We start from the raw sequence: 17,116 nt of genomic DNA on the forward strand, positions 1-17,116 counted from the left end.
AAAATCTTGTGGTCCCATCACCCCCCCCAACACACAGACACAGGGAATAACTCCCAACTGTCCCTCTCCCCTCTTTCAGCAACACCTGGACAACCCACACGGACCTGGGCCTGGAGACGCTGCTGTCCTGGGTTCATGATGAGAACAACAGCGGACTCCAAGGCGCTCTCCGACGGCCCCCACTCAGCACAAGAAACACCGGACGGCACACACGCGTCCGTGACGGCAACCGCCGCGCACGGAGCCTGAGGCCCGAACGCCCGCGCACCCAGCCGAGACTGTGCGCCCGAGCCAGCACGCGAGGGACTCACCCGAGCCGGCACGCGAGGACACGCACCCGGGCCGGCACGCGAGGGACTCACCCGAGCCGGCACGCGAGGGACTCACCCGAGCCGGCACGCGAGGACACGCACCCGGGCCGGCACGCGAGGGACTCACCCGAGCCGGCACGCGAGGGACTCACCCGAGCCGGCACGCGAGGACACGCACCCGAGCCGGCACACCAGGACACGGCACTGAGCCCGCACCGCCCTGGGGCCCCATGAAGACCGGTCTGCACCTGCGTCCCACGGCCGTGCCCCGCCCCCGTGTGGCCCTCACGGGAGCCCTCACACCGGGACCCCACGAAGACAGGGCAGGACACGCCCGGGACAGACCGGGGCTGCGGTTCCGGGCCCAGGGCCGCCGCCCACACTCACTGCGCTGGCCGACGAGGGGCGGGCGCGGCCTGTCTTCCTCCACCGCCGCGGCTCCAGGGGGCGGGGTCCGGCCCCGGCGACAGGGGGGGGGCGCAGGGAACTGTGTCCCGCGACCAGCAGAGGCTGCTGCGCCGGAACACGCGCCGCGCGGCAGGTGAGCGAACGAGCGCCCGACGGCCCCATTTTCAAAGATAGACCACATAATAGGACACAAAACAAGCCTCAACAAATTCAAGAAAATTGAAATCATATCAAGCATCTTTTCAGACCACAATGCCTTGAAACTAAAAATCAACCTCAGGGAAAAAAAATCAAAGACGCCCAAACTCATGGAGAATGAATAACACGCTCTTAAATAATGAATGGGTTAACAATGACATCAAAGAGGAAATCAAGAAATTTCTAGAAACTAATGACAATGAACACACAACAGCCCAAAACCTATGGGACACAGCAAAAGCAGTCCTAAGAGGGAAGTTCATAGCAATACAGGCATATCTGAAAAGACTAGAAGAATCTCAAATAAAAAATCTAACCCTAAAGCTACAAGAACTAGAACAACAACAATAAACAAAGCCTAGGGCAAAAAGAAGAAAGGAAATCATCAAGATCAAAGCAGAATTAAATGACATAGAAACTAAATGAACAATCCAAAAAATCAACAAAAAACTAGGAGCTGGTCCTTTGAAAAAATAAACAAAATCGACAAGCCTCTAGCCAGGCTCATCAAGAACAAAAGAGAGAAGACCCAAATAAACAAAATCAGAAATGAAAGAGGAGAAATCACGACTGATACCTCAGAAATACAAACAATTATAAGAAATTACTACAAACAACTATATGGCAACAAATTTGACAACCTAGTAGTAATGGACAAGGACAACGGGGAGGGATATGATTGTGGGAGAAGGGATGGGCTGGGTGGGGGGAGCAATGGGGGAAAATGGGACAACTGTAATTGAATAACCAAAAAATAAAAATAAATGATACTCAGCCTTATTAATAACAGAAAAACTTTTAGATTGGCAAAAGTCAAACATTTTTGTAACAGTTAATGAGACTGGAGATAGAGACATTTTTACATTAATACATTAGATGAGTAAATTTTGTAATGCATTTGGAGACTAATTTGAAAAAAGCTATAAAATTACAAGGGCACATATCTTTGAACAATTTTACTCCTAGGAATTGATACTAAATATATGTGCTAAATGACACAGATCAAGGCTTTTAGTGCAGCATCATTTGTTATAACCAAGGATTTGAAACGCTAAGTGTTCGTCAGTAGAAAACATTCATACAATGAAATGCTATGTACCTCTGAAAAATGGAAAAGTATTCCACGTACTACTATGGAGGACTTTCCTATATGTACCATTAAACAAAAGAGCCAGGTAGAGTACAGTACATACAATATCAATATCCTATTACTAGTGTAAAAACAGAGAGGGTGCAAGTGAGCCCCCCCAGTTCTATTTCTTTATATATACACACATTAGGAAACTCAGAGTACACAAGAAACTAATCACATTCCTATCCTTAACACATAAAGAGCTCCAAGAAATCAACCAGAAAGAATTTCTTACACAGAGGAATATAGACAAACTGAGCAGAGGAGGAGAGATGGAAGGCAGACTTTATAACGAATGCATTTTCAGGTTTTTTATTTCTGAGTCATGTGAATAATTGCACATTCAACAATTTGACGCGTTAAGCACTCAGCCTGTTTTGTCTCCCTTTCCGTTTAGCCCCCACATCCGATTTCACCGATAGCTGGCGGCCGGAGATCTGTGTAAGTTTGCCGTAAGACTGCATGTATAACTTCAGATATATTTCTTGTATGTATTTATTTCAATCTGTACTCTGTATTCTTTCAGAAATGCTTTCTAAATACTTTAGAAAAGTATACCGTCAGTCACCAGTGACTGATGCGGTCTGATCGGAAAGCACAGTGCCAGTCACCGGTGACAGACACGGCGCTTAATGTCTTAAACTTAATTTTTTAGAAGGTAAATTTATATTTTTAATTTAAATGACATTTTCTTTTACCTTTGGGTCTCCAAAAAATATTACTATTTTCCAACTACACAGATTGCCATTCATCTCCGGTTATTTTAGAATTATAGATAAAAAGGTAATACAAATATGTGGTTTTGTATTTACTAAGAGGTCAAGCCAACCGAGAACAGCCTTTTCAAACACTACAGAGTAGATTTCCCTACAATGTGATTTCGTTTTCTCTTTTTCTCTCTACCTCACTCATTATGGACTCAGCCAAAGCACTTTACCAGCTAGTGCCTTGGGACCCAGCGTTTGATCACATCCTGCAGAGCCTAGACAACTTCATCCATCATCGCTGTAAGACCCAAGGCCCGTTCAGCAGGCGAAAGGAGCTGGGCATCTCCGGTCACTACTTCCAGCTCCCAGCCCAGGCGCGGTTCACTGAGAACGCACAGGGACGCACAGACTCAGTGCGTGGACTCTGACAAACCGACCCTCTGCCGTGGACAAGGTGGGGGACAGCAGGCAGACGTCTGCCCGGTGGGAGAGTTTACGCCCTCTGCCTGCTGTCCCTTTGGCCTCAGCAGAGTTGCTCTGACCCAGACATTAGCAGCCCACCCGGTCCTTTCTGGGGGCCAGTGAGTGGCCAGCCAGTAAAAGATCAGAGCTACTCAGGAAACAGCAGGTGTGGGAACTCTGTGCTCATCTCAGCAATCTGACACTCCAACCCTGCAGGGCTGAGCAAAGCTACTCACCGGCCTGCCACACTCTGCCTGTGTCCCTGTCGCTCAGACTTCTCCATCCTCACGTTCACCTTCAGGCCTCAGCACCCAGGTCAGGAGCCTTGCCGACCATACAGCCAACGTGACCACCTGGTCTCTCGGACCAGAGGCAAGTCCCTGCTGAAAATCCTACCTGCCCAGCTCGAGCTCTGACCTGTGCTGAGTCCTGATGGCCGTGAAGGACAGCCACATGTGAAGTTGGAGGGAGGAACAGTTGTGATAAGTCAAGTCACTTACATAAGGCATCGGTGCACACAGGAACCCCCTGCTCTGGTCACGACGGCCACGCTGCTTCTTTCGCTCCCTAGGCCTGTTTCCGTGTCTTGGCTTCAGTCTGCGTGGGTTCTGCTGGAACCTGCAGGGTCTGCTGCCTTGTCCTTTAATGTAGGGACACCCCTGGCTTTGGAAGCCAGCCTGGCCCTGGGCTGCCCGCTAACCTCTCCAGGTACTCTGCTCCTAAACCCATTGATGCCCCCCAGCTCGGCCTCCTGTTCCCTGGGCCCCTCTGAAAAATCTTGTGGTCCCATCACCCCCCCCAACACACAGACACAGGGAATAACTCCCAACTGTCCCTCTCCCCTCTTTCAGCAACACCTGGACAACCCACACGGACCTGGGCCTGGAGACGCTGCTGTCCTGGGTTCATGATGAGAACAACAGCGGACTCCAAGGCGCTCTCCGACGGCCCCCACTCAGCACAAGAAACACCGGACGGCACACACGCGTCCGTGACGGCAACCGCCGCGCACGGAGCCTGAGGCCCGAACGCCCGCGCACCCAGCCGAGACCGTGCGCCCGAGCCAGCACGCGAGGGACTCACCCGAGCCGGCACGCGAGGACACGCACCCGGGCCGGCACGCGAGGGACTCACCCGAGCCGGCACGCGAGGGACTCACCCGAGCCGGCACGCGAGGACACGCACCCGGGCCGGCACGCGAGGGACTCACCCGAGCCGGCACGCGAGGACACGCACCCGAGCCGGCACACCAGGACACGGCACTGAGCCCGCACCGCCCTGGGGCCCCATGAAGACCGGTCTGCACCTGCGTCCCACGGCCGCGCCCCGCCCCCGTGTGGCCCTCACGGGAGCCCTCACACCGGGACCCCACGAAGACAGGGCAGGACACGCCCGGGACAGACCGGGGCTGCGGTTCCGGGCCCAGGGCCGCCGCCCACACTCACTGCGCTGGCCGACGAGGGGCGGGCGCGGCCTGTCTTCCTCCACCGCCGCGGCTCCAGGGGGCGGGGTCCGGCCCCGGCGACAGGGGGGGGGCGCAGGGAACTGTGTCCCGCGACCAGCAGAGGCTGCTGCGCCGGAACACGCGCCGCGCGGCAGGTGAGCGAACGAGCGCCCGACGGCCCCATTTTCAAAGATAGACCACATAATAGGACACAAAACAAGCCTCAACAAATTCAAGAAAATTGAAATCATATCAAGCATCTTTTCAGACCACAATGCCTTGAAACTAAAAATCAACCTCAGGGAAAAAAAATCAAAGACGCCCAAACTCATGGAGAATGAATAACACGCTCTTAAATAATGAATGGGTTAACAATGACATCAAAGAGGAAATCAAGAAATTTCTAGAAACTAATGACAATGAACACACAACAGCCCAAAACCTATGGGACACAGCAAAAGCAGTCCAGCAGTCCTAAGAGGGAAGTTCATAGCAATACAGGCATATCTGAAAAGACTAGAAGAATCTCAAATAAAAAATCTAACCCTAAAGCTACAAGAACTAGAACAACAACAATAAACAAAGCCTAGGGCAAAAAGAAGAAAGGAAATCATCAAGATCAAAGCAGAATTAAATGACATAGAAACTAAATGAACAATCCAAAAAATCAACAAAAAACTAGGAGCTGGTTCTTTGAAAAAATAAACAAAATCGACAAGCCTCTAGCCAGGCTCATCAAGAACAAAAGAGAGAAGACCCAAATAAACAAAATCAGAAATGAAAGAGGAGAAATCACGACTGATACCTCAGAAATACAAACAATTATAAGAAATTACTACAAACAACTGTATGGCAACAAATTTGACAACCTAGTAGTAATGGACAAGGACAACGGGGAGGGATATGATTGTGGGAGAAGGGATGGGCTGGGTGGGGGGAGCAATGGGGGAAAATGGGACAACTGTAATTGAATAACCAAAAAATAAAAATAAATGATACTCAGCCTTATTAATAACAGAAAAACTTTTAGATTGGCAAAAGTCAAACATTTTTATAACAGTTAATGAGACTGGAGATAGAGACATTTTTACATTAATACATTAGATGAGTAAATTTTGTAATGCATTTGGAGACTAATTTGAAAAAAGCTATAAAATTACAAGGGCACATATCTTTGAACAATTTTACTCCTAGGAATTGATACTAAATATATGTGCTAAATGACACAGATCAAGGCTTTTAGTGCAGCATCATTTGTTATAACCAAGGATTTGAAACGCTAAGTGTTCGTCAGTAGAAAACATTCATACAATGAAATGCTATGTACCTCTGAAAAATGGAAAAGTATTCCACGTACTACTATGGAGGACTTTCCTATATATACACCATTAAACAAAAGAGCCAGGTAGAGTACAGTACATACAATATCCTATTACTAGTGTAAAAACAGAGAGGGTGCAAGAGAGCCCCCCCAGTTCTATTTCTTTATATATACACACATTGGGAAACTCAGAGTACACAAGAAACTAATCACATTCCTATCCTTAACACATAAAGAGCTCCAAGAAATCAACCAGATAGAATTTCTTACACAGAGGAATATAGACAAACTGAGCAGAGGAGGAGAGATGGAAGGCAGACTTTATAACGAATGCATTTTCAGGTTTTTTATTTCTGAGTCATGTGAATTATTGCACATTCAACAATTTGACGCGTTAAGCACTCAGCCTGTTTTGTCTCCCTTTCCGTTTAGCCCCCACATCCGATTTCACCGATAGCTGGCGGCCGGAGATCTGTGTAAGTTTGCCGTAAGACTGCATGTATAACTTCAGATATATTTCTTGTATGTATTTATTTCAATCTGTACTCTGTATTCTTTCAGAAATGCTTTCTAAATACTTTAGAAAAGTATACCGTCAGTCACCAGTGACTGATGCGGTCTGATCGGAAAGCACAGTGCCAGTCACCGGTGACAGACACGGCGCTTAATGTCTTAAACTTAATTTTTTAGAAGGTAAATTTGTATTTTTAATTTAAATGACATTTTCTTTTACCTTTGGGTCTCCAAAAAATATTACTATTTTCCAACTACACAGATTGCCATTGATCTCCGGTTATTTTAGAATTATAGATAAAAAGGTAATACAAATATGTGGTTTTGTATTTACTAAGAGGTCAAGCCAACCGAGAACAGCCTTTTCAAACACTACAGAGTAGATTTCCCTACAATGTGATTTCGTTTTCTCTTTTTCTCTCTACCTCACTCATTATGGACTCAGCCAAAGCACTTTACCAGCTAGTGCCTTGGGACCCAGCGTTTGATCACATCCTGCAGAGCCTAGACAACTTCATCCATCATCGCTGTAAGACCCAAGGCCCGTTCAGCAGGCGAAAGGAGCTGGGCATCTCCGGTCACTACTTCCAGCTCCCAGCCCAGGCGCGGTTCACTGAGAACGCACAGGGACGCACAGACTCAGTGCGTGGACTCTGACAAACCGACCCTCTGCCGTGGACAAGGTGGGGGACAGCAGGCAGACGTCTGCCCGGTGGGAGAGTTTACGCCCTCTGCCTGCTGTCCCTTTGGCCTCAGCAGAGTTGCTCTGACCCAGACATTAGCAGCCCACCCGGTCCTTTCTGGGGGCCAGTGAGTGGCCAGCCAGTAAAAGATCAGAGCTACTCAGGAAACAGCAGGTGTGGGAACTCTGTGCTCATCTCAGCAATCTGACACTCCAACCCTGCAGGGCTGAGCAAAGCTACTCACCGGCCTGCCACACTCTGCCTGTGTCCCTGTCGCTCAGACTTCTCCATCCTCACGTTCACCTTCAGGCCTCAGCACCCAGGTCAGGAGCCTTGCCGACCATACAGCCAACGTGACCACCTGGTCTCTCGGACCAGAGGCAAGTCCCTGCTGAAAATCCTACCTGCCCAGCTCGAGCTCTGACCTGTGCTGAGTCCTGATGGCCGTGAAGGACAGCCACATGTGAAGTTGGAGGGAGGAACAGTTGTGATAAGTCAAGTCACTTACATAAGGCATCGGTGCACACAGGAACCCCCTGCTCTGGTCACGACGGCCACGCTGCTTCTTTCGCTCCCTAGGCCTGTTTCCGTGTCTTGGCTTCAGTCTGCGTGGGTTCTGCTGGAACCTGCAGGGTCTGCTGCCTTGTCCTTTAATGTAGGGACACCCCTGGCTTTGGAAGCCAGCCTGGCCCTGGGCTGCCCGCTAACCTCTCCAGGTACTCTGCTCCTAAACCCATTGATGCCCCCCAGCTCGGCCTCCTGTTCCCTGGGCCCCTCTGAAAAATCTTGTGGTCCCATCACCCCCCCCAACACACAGACACAGGGAATAACTCCCAACTGTCCCTCTCCCCTCTTTCAGCAACACCTGGACAACCCACACGGACCTGGGCCTGGAGACGCTGCTGTCCTGGGTTCATGATGAGAACAACAGCGGACTCCAAGGCGCTCTCCGACGGCCCCCACTCAGCACAAGAAACACCGGACGGCACACACGCGTCCGTGACGGCAACCGCCGCGCACGGAGCCTGAGGCCCGAACGCCCGCGCACCCAGCCGAGACCGTGCGCCCGAGCCAGCACGCGAGGGACTCACCCGAGCCGGCACGCGAGGACACGCACCCGGGCCGGCACGCGAGGGACTCACCCGAGCCGGCACGCGAGGACACGCACCCGGGCCGGCACGCGAGGGACTCACCCGAGCCGGCACGCGAGGGACTCACCCGAGCCGGCACGCGAGGACACGCACCCGAGCCGGCACACCAGGACACGGCACTGAGCCCGCACCGCCCTGGGGCCCCATGAAGACCGGTCTGCACCTGCGTCCCACGGCCGTGCCCCGCCCCCGTGTGGCCCTCACGGGAGCCCTCACACCGGGACCCCACGAAGACAGGGCAGGACACGCCCGGGACAGACCGGGGCTGCGGTTCCGGGCCCAGGGCCGCCGCCCACACTCACTGCGCTGGCCGACGAGGGGCGGGCGCGGCCTGTCTTCCTCCACCGCCGCGGCTCCAGGGGGCGGGGTCCGGCCCCGGCGACAGGGGGGGGGCGCAGGGAACTGTGTCCCGCGACCAGCAGAGGCTGCTGCGCCGGAACACGCGCCGCGCGGCAGGTGAGCGAACGAGCGCCCGACGGCCCCATTTTCAAAGATAGACCACATAATAGGACACAAAACAAGCCTCAACAAATTCAAGAAAATTGAAATCATATCAAGCATCTTTTCAGACCACAATGCCTTGAAACTAAAAATCAACCTCAGGGAAAAAAAATCAAAGACGCCCAAACTCATGGAGAATGAATAACACGCTCTTAAATAATGAATGGGTTAACAATGACATCAAAGAGGAAATCAAGAAATTTCTAGAAACTAATGACAATGAACACACAACAGCCCAAAACCTATGGGACACAGCAAAAGCAGTCCTAAGAGGGAAGTTCATAGCAATACAGGCATATCTGAAAAGACTAGAAGAATCTCAAATAAAAAATCTAACCCTAAAGCTACAAGAACTAGAACAACAATAATAAACAAAGCCTAGGGCAAAAAGAAGAAAGGAAATCATCAAGATCAAAGCAGAATTAAATGACATAGAAACTAAATGAACAATCCAAAAAAATCAACAAAAAACTAGGAGCTGGTTCTTTGAAAAAATAAACAAAATCGACAAGCCTCTAGCCAGGCTCATCAAGAACAAAAGAGAGAAGACCCAAATAAACAAAATCAGAAATGAAAGAGGAGAAATCACGACTGATACCTCAGAAATACAAACAATTATAAGAAATTACTACAAACAACTATATGGCAACAAATTTGACAACCTAGTAGTAATGGACAAGGACAACGGGGAGGGATATGATTGTGGGAGAAGGGATGGGCTGGGTGGGGGGAGCAATGGGGGAAAATGGGACAACTGTAATTGAATAACCAAAAAATAAAAATAAATGATACTCAGCCTTATTAATAACAGAAAAACTTTTAGATTGGCAAAGTCAAACATTTTTGTAACAGTTAATGAGACTGGAGATAGAGACATTTTTACATTAATACATTAGATGAGTAAATTTTGTAATGCATTTGGAGACTAATTTGAAAAAAGCTATAAAATTACAAGGGCACATATCTTTGAACAATTTTACTCCTAGGAATTGATACTAAATATATGTGCTAAATGACACAGATCAAGGCTTTTAGTGCAGCATCATTTGTTATAACCAAGGATTTGAAACGCTAAGTGTTCGTCAGTAGAAAACATTCATACAATGAAATGCTATGTACCTCTGAAAAATGGAAAAGTATTCCACGTACTACTATGGAGGACTTTCCTATATATACCATTAAACAAAAGAGCCAGGTAGAGTACAGTACATACAATATCAATATCCTATTACTAGTGTAAAAACAGAGAGGGTGCAAGTGAGCCCCCCCAGTTCTATTTCTTTATATATACACACATTAGGAAACTCAGAGTACACAAGAAACTGATCACATTCCTATCCTTAACACATAAAGAGCTCCAAGAAATCAACCAGAAAGAATTTCTTACACAGAGGAATATAGACAAACTGAGCAGAGGAGGAGAGATGGAAGGCAGACTTTATAACGAATGCATTTTCAGGTTTTTTATTTCTGAGTCATGTGAATTATTGCACATTCAACAATTTGACGCGTTAAGCACTCAGCCTGTTTTGTCTCCCTTTCCGTTTAGCCCCCACATCCGATTTCACCGATAGCTGGCGGCCGGAGATCTGTGTAAGTTTGCCGTAAGACTGCATGTATAACTTCAGATATATTTCTTGTATGTATTTATTTCAATCTGTACTCTGTATTCTTTCAGAAATGCTTTCTAAATACTTTAGAAAAGTATACCGTCAGTCACCAGTGACTGATGCGGTCTGATCGGAAAGCACAGTGCCAGTCACCGGTGACAGACACGGCGCTTAATGTCTTAAACTTAATTTTTTAGAAGGTAAATTTATATTTTTAATTTAAATGACATTTTCTTTTACCTTTGGGTCTCCAAAAAATATTACTATTTTCCAACTACACAGATTGCCATTGATCTCCGGTTATTTTAGAATTATAGATAAAAAGGTAATACAAATATGTGGTTTTGTATTTACTGAGAGGTCAAGCCAACCGAGAACAGCCTTTTCAAACACTACAGAGTAGATTTCCCTACAATGTGATTTCGTTTTCTCTTTTTCTCTCTACCTCACTCATTATGGACTCAGCCAAAGCACTTTACCAGCTAGTGCCTTGGGACCCAGCGTTTGATCACATCCTGCAGAGCCTAGACAACTTCATCCATCATCGCTGTAAGACCAAAGGCCCGTTCAGCAGGCGAAAGGAGCTGGGCATCTCCGGTCACTACTTCCAGCTCCCAGCCCAGGCGCGGTTCACTGAGAACACACAGGGACGCACAGACTCAGTGCGTGGACTCTGACAAACCGACCCTCTGCCGTGGACAAGGTGGGGGACAGCAGGCAGACGTCTGCCCGGTGGGAGAGTTTACGCCCTCTGCCTGCTGTCCCTTTGGCCTCAGCAGAGTTGCTCTGACCCAGACATTAGCAGCCCACCCGGTCCTTTCTGGGGGCCAGTGAGTGGCCAGCCAGTAAAACATCAGAGCTACTCAGGAAACAGCAGGTGTGGGAACTCTGTGCTCATCTCAGCAATCTGACACTCCAACCCTGCAGGGCTGAGCAAAGCTACTCACCGGCCTGCCACACTCTGCCTGTGTCCCTGTCACTCAGACTTCTCCATCCCCACGTTCACCTTCAGGCCTCAGCACCCAGGTCAGGAGCCTTGCCGACCATACAGCCAACGTGACCACCTGGTCTCTTGGACCAGAGGCAAGTCTCTGCTGAAAATCCTACCTGCCCAGCTCGAGCTCTGACCTGTGCTGAGTCCTGATGGCCGTGAAGGACAGCCACATGTGAAGTTGGAGGGAGGAACAGTTGTGATAAGTCAAGTCACTTACATAAGGCATCGGTGCACACAGGAACCCCGTGCTCTGGTCACGACGACCACGCTGCTTCTTTCGCTCCCTAGGCCTGTTTCCGTGTCTTGGCTTCGGTCTGCGTGGGTTCTGCTGGAACCTGCAGGGTCTGCTGCCTTGTCCTTTAATGTAGGGACACCCCTGGCTTTGGAAGCCAGCCTGGCCCTGGGCTGCCCGCTAACCTCTCCAGGTACTCTGCTCCTAAACCCATTGATGCCCCCCAGCTCGGCCTCCTGTTCCCTGGGCCCCTCTGAAAAATCTTGTGGTCCCATCACCCCCCCCAACACACAGACACAGGGAATAACTCCCAACTGTCCCTCTCCCCTCTTTCAGCAACACCTGGACAACCCACACGGACCTGGGCCTAGAGACGCTGCTGTCCTGGGTTCATGATGAGAACAACAGCGGACTCCAAGGCGCTCTCCGACGGCCCCCACTCAGCACAAGAAACACCGGACGGCACACACGCGTCCGGGACGGCAACCGCCGCGCACGGAGCCTGAGGCCCGAACGCCCGCGCACCCAGCTGAGACCGTGCGCCCGAGCCAGCACGCGAGGGACTCACCCGAGCCGGCACGCGAGGGACTCACCCTCCGCGCCCCGCCCCCGTGGGGCCCTCACGGGAGCCCTCACACCGGGACCCCACGAGGAAAGGGCAGGACACGCCCGGGACAGACCGGGGCTGCGTTTCCGGGCTCAGGGCCGCCGCCCACACTCACTGCGCTGGCCGACGAGGGGTGGACACGGCCCGTCTTCCTCCACCGCCGCGGATCCAGGGAGCGGGGTCCGGCCCCGGCGACGGGGGCGCAGGGAGCTGCGTCGCGGACCCGCGGAGGCTGCTGCGCCGGAACACGCGCCGCGCGGCAGGTGAGCGCACGAGCGCCCGAGGGCCCTGGCGCGTCACTGCCGGTCCGGGCCCAACGGCCGAGAGGGGGCTCCCCGCCCCGCCCCCCGCCCCGCCCCGCGGACGCTGAGAGGGGCTTCCGCGGGCGCTCCCTCGGCGTCCCGGGGCCGCGCTGACGGGCGTCTCTGAGGCGCGGGCAACGACGGGCCGCCGGTCCGTGAGCGCGGGGAAGCGGGGACGCGCCATTGACTTAGCATGGGCGTCTTTCCTTTCGTGCCCGCTGCAGTGTTTTACAGAGTTGTACCTCAGCCTCGCCTGCACCGTCAACTGATCCCCGCAGGAGAGCCTTCTGGTGGGACGCGGTCACTCTCCTGAACGTCGTCGTCAAGGCGCTGCCGACACTGGGTGAGTCTGACGAGCCGCTCCCGGAACAGCTCCGGACGGTGGGGGCGAAGAGTTCCCGGTGAGGGCGCGCGCCAGTGCCCCTTGGGCCTCTGCTCCTTCATCTTCCTCCTCAGGCACGTGGCGTTTCTTCTGCATGGTAAGTACAGTTTGTTTCACAAGAAACCAACCCCTGCGGCTGCAACCAAACACCCCACGTCTTAGATAGATGACCAAAAATTGTAAATGTGATGAGTCACACTTGTGTACATATATATTTGAGAATCTTAAAAACTATAAACAGCATTAAGTGATACATTCAGATGAAGGCATCTCACGACTAAACTTGGTCCCAGGATTATAATAAGGCTCCGGGTAAGAAAATGGCATGACCCACCCCGTGTCACTTCCCCTCAAGTAACCTGGCCTCGGACTTGTCCTCTGGGACCTACCTCCAGTCCTGCCCTCTGTGACTTGTCCCCCTGTGTCTTCCCTAGGTGACCTGGCTTCAGTGACCTACCTTCTCTGACCTGCTGTCTGAGACCAGCCCTCATTTCTGCCCTCTGCCACGTGCCCTCTGTGACCAGCGGACGCTAAGCTGCCCCATGACCCCTGCTCTCAGTGACATACCCATGTGACCTGCCCTCGGAGACCTTCTTTCTGCAAGCTGTCCTCAGGGACTACCCACGGTGAGCCACCCTGTGTGATCTGCCTCAGTGACTTGCCCTCTGATAACTTCCCTCTGTGACTATCCTTAGGAACATGCTGTCTGAGTCCTCCCTCAGAGACTTGCCCCTGTGACTTGCCCTCTGTGACGTCACTCAGTGACTGGCCCTAGTGACCTTCCCTCAGTCCTGCCCACTGTTATAGGTCCTTTGTGACCTGCGCTGTGTGACCTAAGTGCCTGGCCCTCTGTGACTTCACTACTGTGTCCTGTCTCAGTGAGCTGCATTAGTGACCTTCCCTCAGTCCTGCCATCGGTGAGCAGCTCTGTGTGACCTGCCTCAGTCCCCTGCGTTCCGTGTCCTGCCGTCTCTTACCTGCCCCCTGGTACATGCCCAGTGAGACGTGCCCTCCGTGACCTGGCTCCAGTGACCTTCCCTAGTGACCTGCTGTCTGTGACCTGCCCTCTGAAAGCTTCATTCTGTGACTAGCCTCCCGTGACCTGCCCTCCTTGACCTGCATTCTATGACCTCCCTCAGTAACAGGCTACGACCGCTGTCTGTGACCTGCTCTCTGTGAACTGCCCTCTGGGACCGTCCGTCTGTGCCCTGTACTCAGTGACTGTCCACTGTGACCAGGCATCTGTGACCTGCTCTAAGTTCTGGCTTCCTTCATGTGGTATTTGTGATCTGCTCCCCATTACCTCCCTCAGTGACATGACTTGTGTGACTGGCCCTGGTGACCTACCCTCCGTGACTTGGCCCTATGTCCTCACTCACTGCCCTGCCCTCTTTGTCCTCCCCCATCACCTCCCTCAGTGACCTACCCTAGTGACCTTCCCTCAGTCCCGCCATCAGTGACCAGCCCTCTGTGACCAGCCATCAGTAACCAGCCCTCAATCATCACCTGCCTTCAGTGACCTGCCCTGTGATGCCGGCCCTCTGTGACTGCCTCAGTCACATGCTCTCGTTGACCTCCCTCAGTGTCTTGCCCTGTATGCTCCCCCTCACATCTGTGACCTCCTTCACGACCTGCCCTCTGTCCTCTGTCTTTTGTGACCTGCCGTCTGTGACTTGCCCTCTGTGACCTCGCTCAGTGACTTGCTCTAGTGACCTTCACTCAGTACTTCCACCAGGACCAGCCCTCTGTGACCTACCCTCAGTGATGTGATCTGTGTGTCCTGTCCTCAGTTCTGCCATCTGTGACCCGACCTCTGTGATCTGCCCTAAGGCCTTGCTTCCTTCGCCTGGGATTTGTGATCTGCCCCATATTACCTCCTTCGGTGACATGCCTTGTATGACCTGCCTGTGTGGCCGGCCTTCAGTGACCTGCCTTCTGTGATCCACCCTATGGGACCTCACTTAGTGCCTGACCCTCTGTGACTTCTGGAACCTCCTTCAGAGACCGGCGCTAGTGAACTTCCCTCATCCTGCCATCAGTGCCGGCCCTCTGGGACCGGGCCTTGGCGACATGTGCCCTGCGACCACCCCTCAGGGACTTGTACTCTGCGACTGCCCTCTGTGAGCTGCTTCTGTGACGTAGCAACTGTGACCACCGCTCTGTGACTGCCACTGACCTTGCCCTCTGAGACCTGCTTCAGTGGACCCGCCCCGTGTCACTTCGCCTCAAGTAACCTGGCCTCGGACTTGTCCTCTGGGACCTACCTCCAGTCCTGCCCTCTGTGACTTGTCCCCCTGTGTCTTCCCTAGGTGACCTGGCTTCAGTGACCTACCTTCTCTGACCTGCTGTCTGAGACCAGCCCTCATTTCTGCCCTCTGCCACGTGCCCTCTGTGACCAGCGGACGCTAAGCTGCCCCATGACCCCTGCTCTCAGTGACATACCCATGTGACCTGCCCTCGGAGACCTTCTTTCTGCAAGCTTTCCTCAGGGACTACCCACGGTGAGCCACCCTGTGTGATCTGCCTCAGTGACTTGCCCTCTGATAACTTCCCTCTGTGACTATCCTTAGGAACATGCTGTCTGAGTCCTCCCTCAGAGACTTGCCGTTGTGACTTGCCCTCTGTGACGTCACTCAGTGACTGGCCCTAGTGACCTTCCCTCAGTCCTGCCCACTGTTATAGGTCCTTTGTGACCTGCGCTGTGTGACCTAAGTGCCTGGCCCTCTGTGACTTCACTACTGTGTCCTGTCTCAGTGAGCTGCATTAGTGACCTTCCCTCAGTCCTGCCATCGGTGAGCAGCTCTGTGTGACCTGCCTCAGTCCCCTGCGTTCCGTGTCCTGCCGTCTCTTACCTGCCCCCTGGGACATGCCCAGTGAGACGTGCCCTCCGTGACCTGGCTCCAGTGACCTTCCCTAGTGACCTGCTGTCTGTGACCTGCCCTCTGAAAGCTTCATTCTGTGACTAGCCTCCCGTGACCTGCCCTCCTTGACCTGCATTCTATGACCTCCCTCAGTAACAGGCTACGGCCGCTGTCTGTGACCTGCTCTCTGTGAACTGCCCTCTGGGACCGTCCGTCTGTGCCCTGTACTCAGTGACTGTCCACTGTGACCAGGCATCTGTGACCTGCTCTAAGTTCTGGCTTCCTTCATGTGGTATTTGTGATCTGCTCCCCATTACCTCCCTCAGTGACATGACTTGTGTGACTGGCCCTGGTGACCTACCCTCCGTGACTTGGCCCTATGTCCTCACTCACTGCCCTGCCCTCTTTGTCCTCCCCCATCACCTCCCTCAGTGACCTACCCTAGTGACCTTCCCTCAGTCCCGCCATCAGTGACCAGCCCTCTGTGACCAGCCATCAGTAACCAGCCCTCAATCATCACCTGCCTTCAGTGACCTGCCCTGTGATGCCGGCCCTCTGTGACTGCCTCAGTCACATGCTCTCGTTGACCTCCCTCAGTGTCTTGCCCTGTATGCTCCCCCTCACATCTGTGACCTCCTTCACGACCTGCCCTCTGTCCTCTGTCTTTTGTGACCTGCCGTCTGTGACTTGCCCTCTGTGACCTCGCTCAGTGACTTGCTCTAGTGACCTTCACTCAGTACTTCCACCAGGACCAGCCCTCTGTGACCTACCCTCAGTGATGTGATCTGTGTGTCCTGTCCTCAGTTCTGCCATCTGTGACCCGACCTCTGTGATCTGCCCTAAGGCCTTGCTTCCTTCGCCTGGGATTTGTGATCTGCCCCATATTACCTCCTTCGGTGACATGCCTTGTATGACCTGCCTGTGTGGCCGGCCTTCAGTGACCTGCCTTCTGTGATCCACCCTATGGGACCTCACTTAGTGCCTGACCCTCTGTGACTTCTGGAACCTCCTTCAGAGACCGGCGCTAGTGAACTTCCCTCATCCTGCCATCAGTGCCGGCCCTCTGGGACCGGGCCTTGGCGACATGTGCCCTGCGACCACCCCTCAGGGACTTGTACTCTGCGACTGCCCTCTGTGAGCTGCTTCTGTGACGTAGCAACTGTGACCACCGCTCTGTGACTGCCACTGACCTTGCCCTCTGAGACCTGCTTCAGTGGACCCGCCCCGTGTCACTTCGCCTCAAGTAACCTGGCCTCGGACTTGTCCTCTGGGACCTACCTCCAGTCCTGCCCTCTGT

The sequence above is a fragment of the Furipterus horrens genome, unplaced genomic scaffold, assembly GCF_987537825.1.
Source record: "Furipterus horrens unplaced genomic scaffold, mFurHor1.1.pri manual_scaffold_4, whole genome shotgun sequence".
Lineage (NCBI taxonomy): Eukaryota > Metazoa > Chordata > Mammalia > Chiroptera > Furipteridae > Furipterus > Furipterus horrens.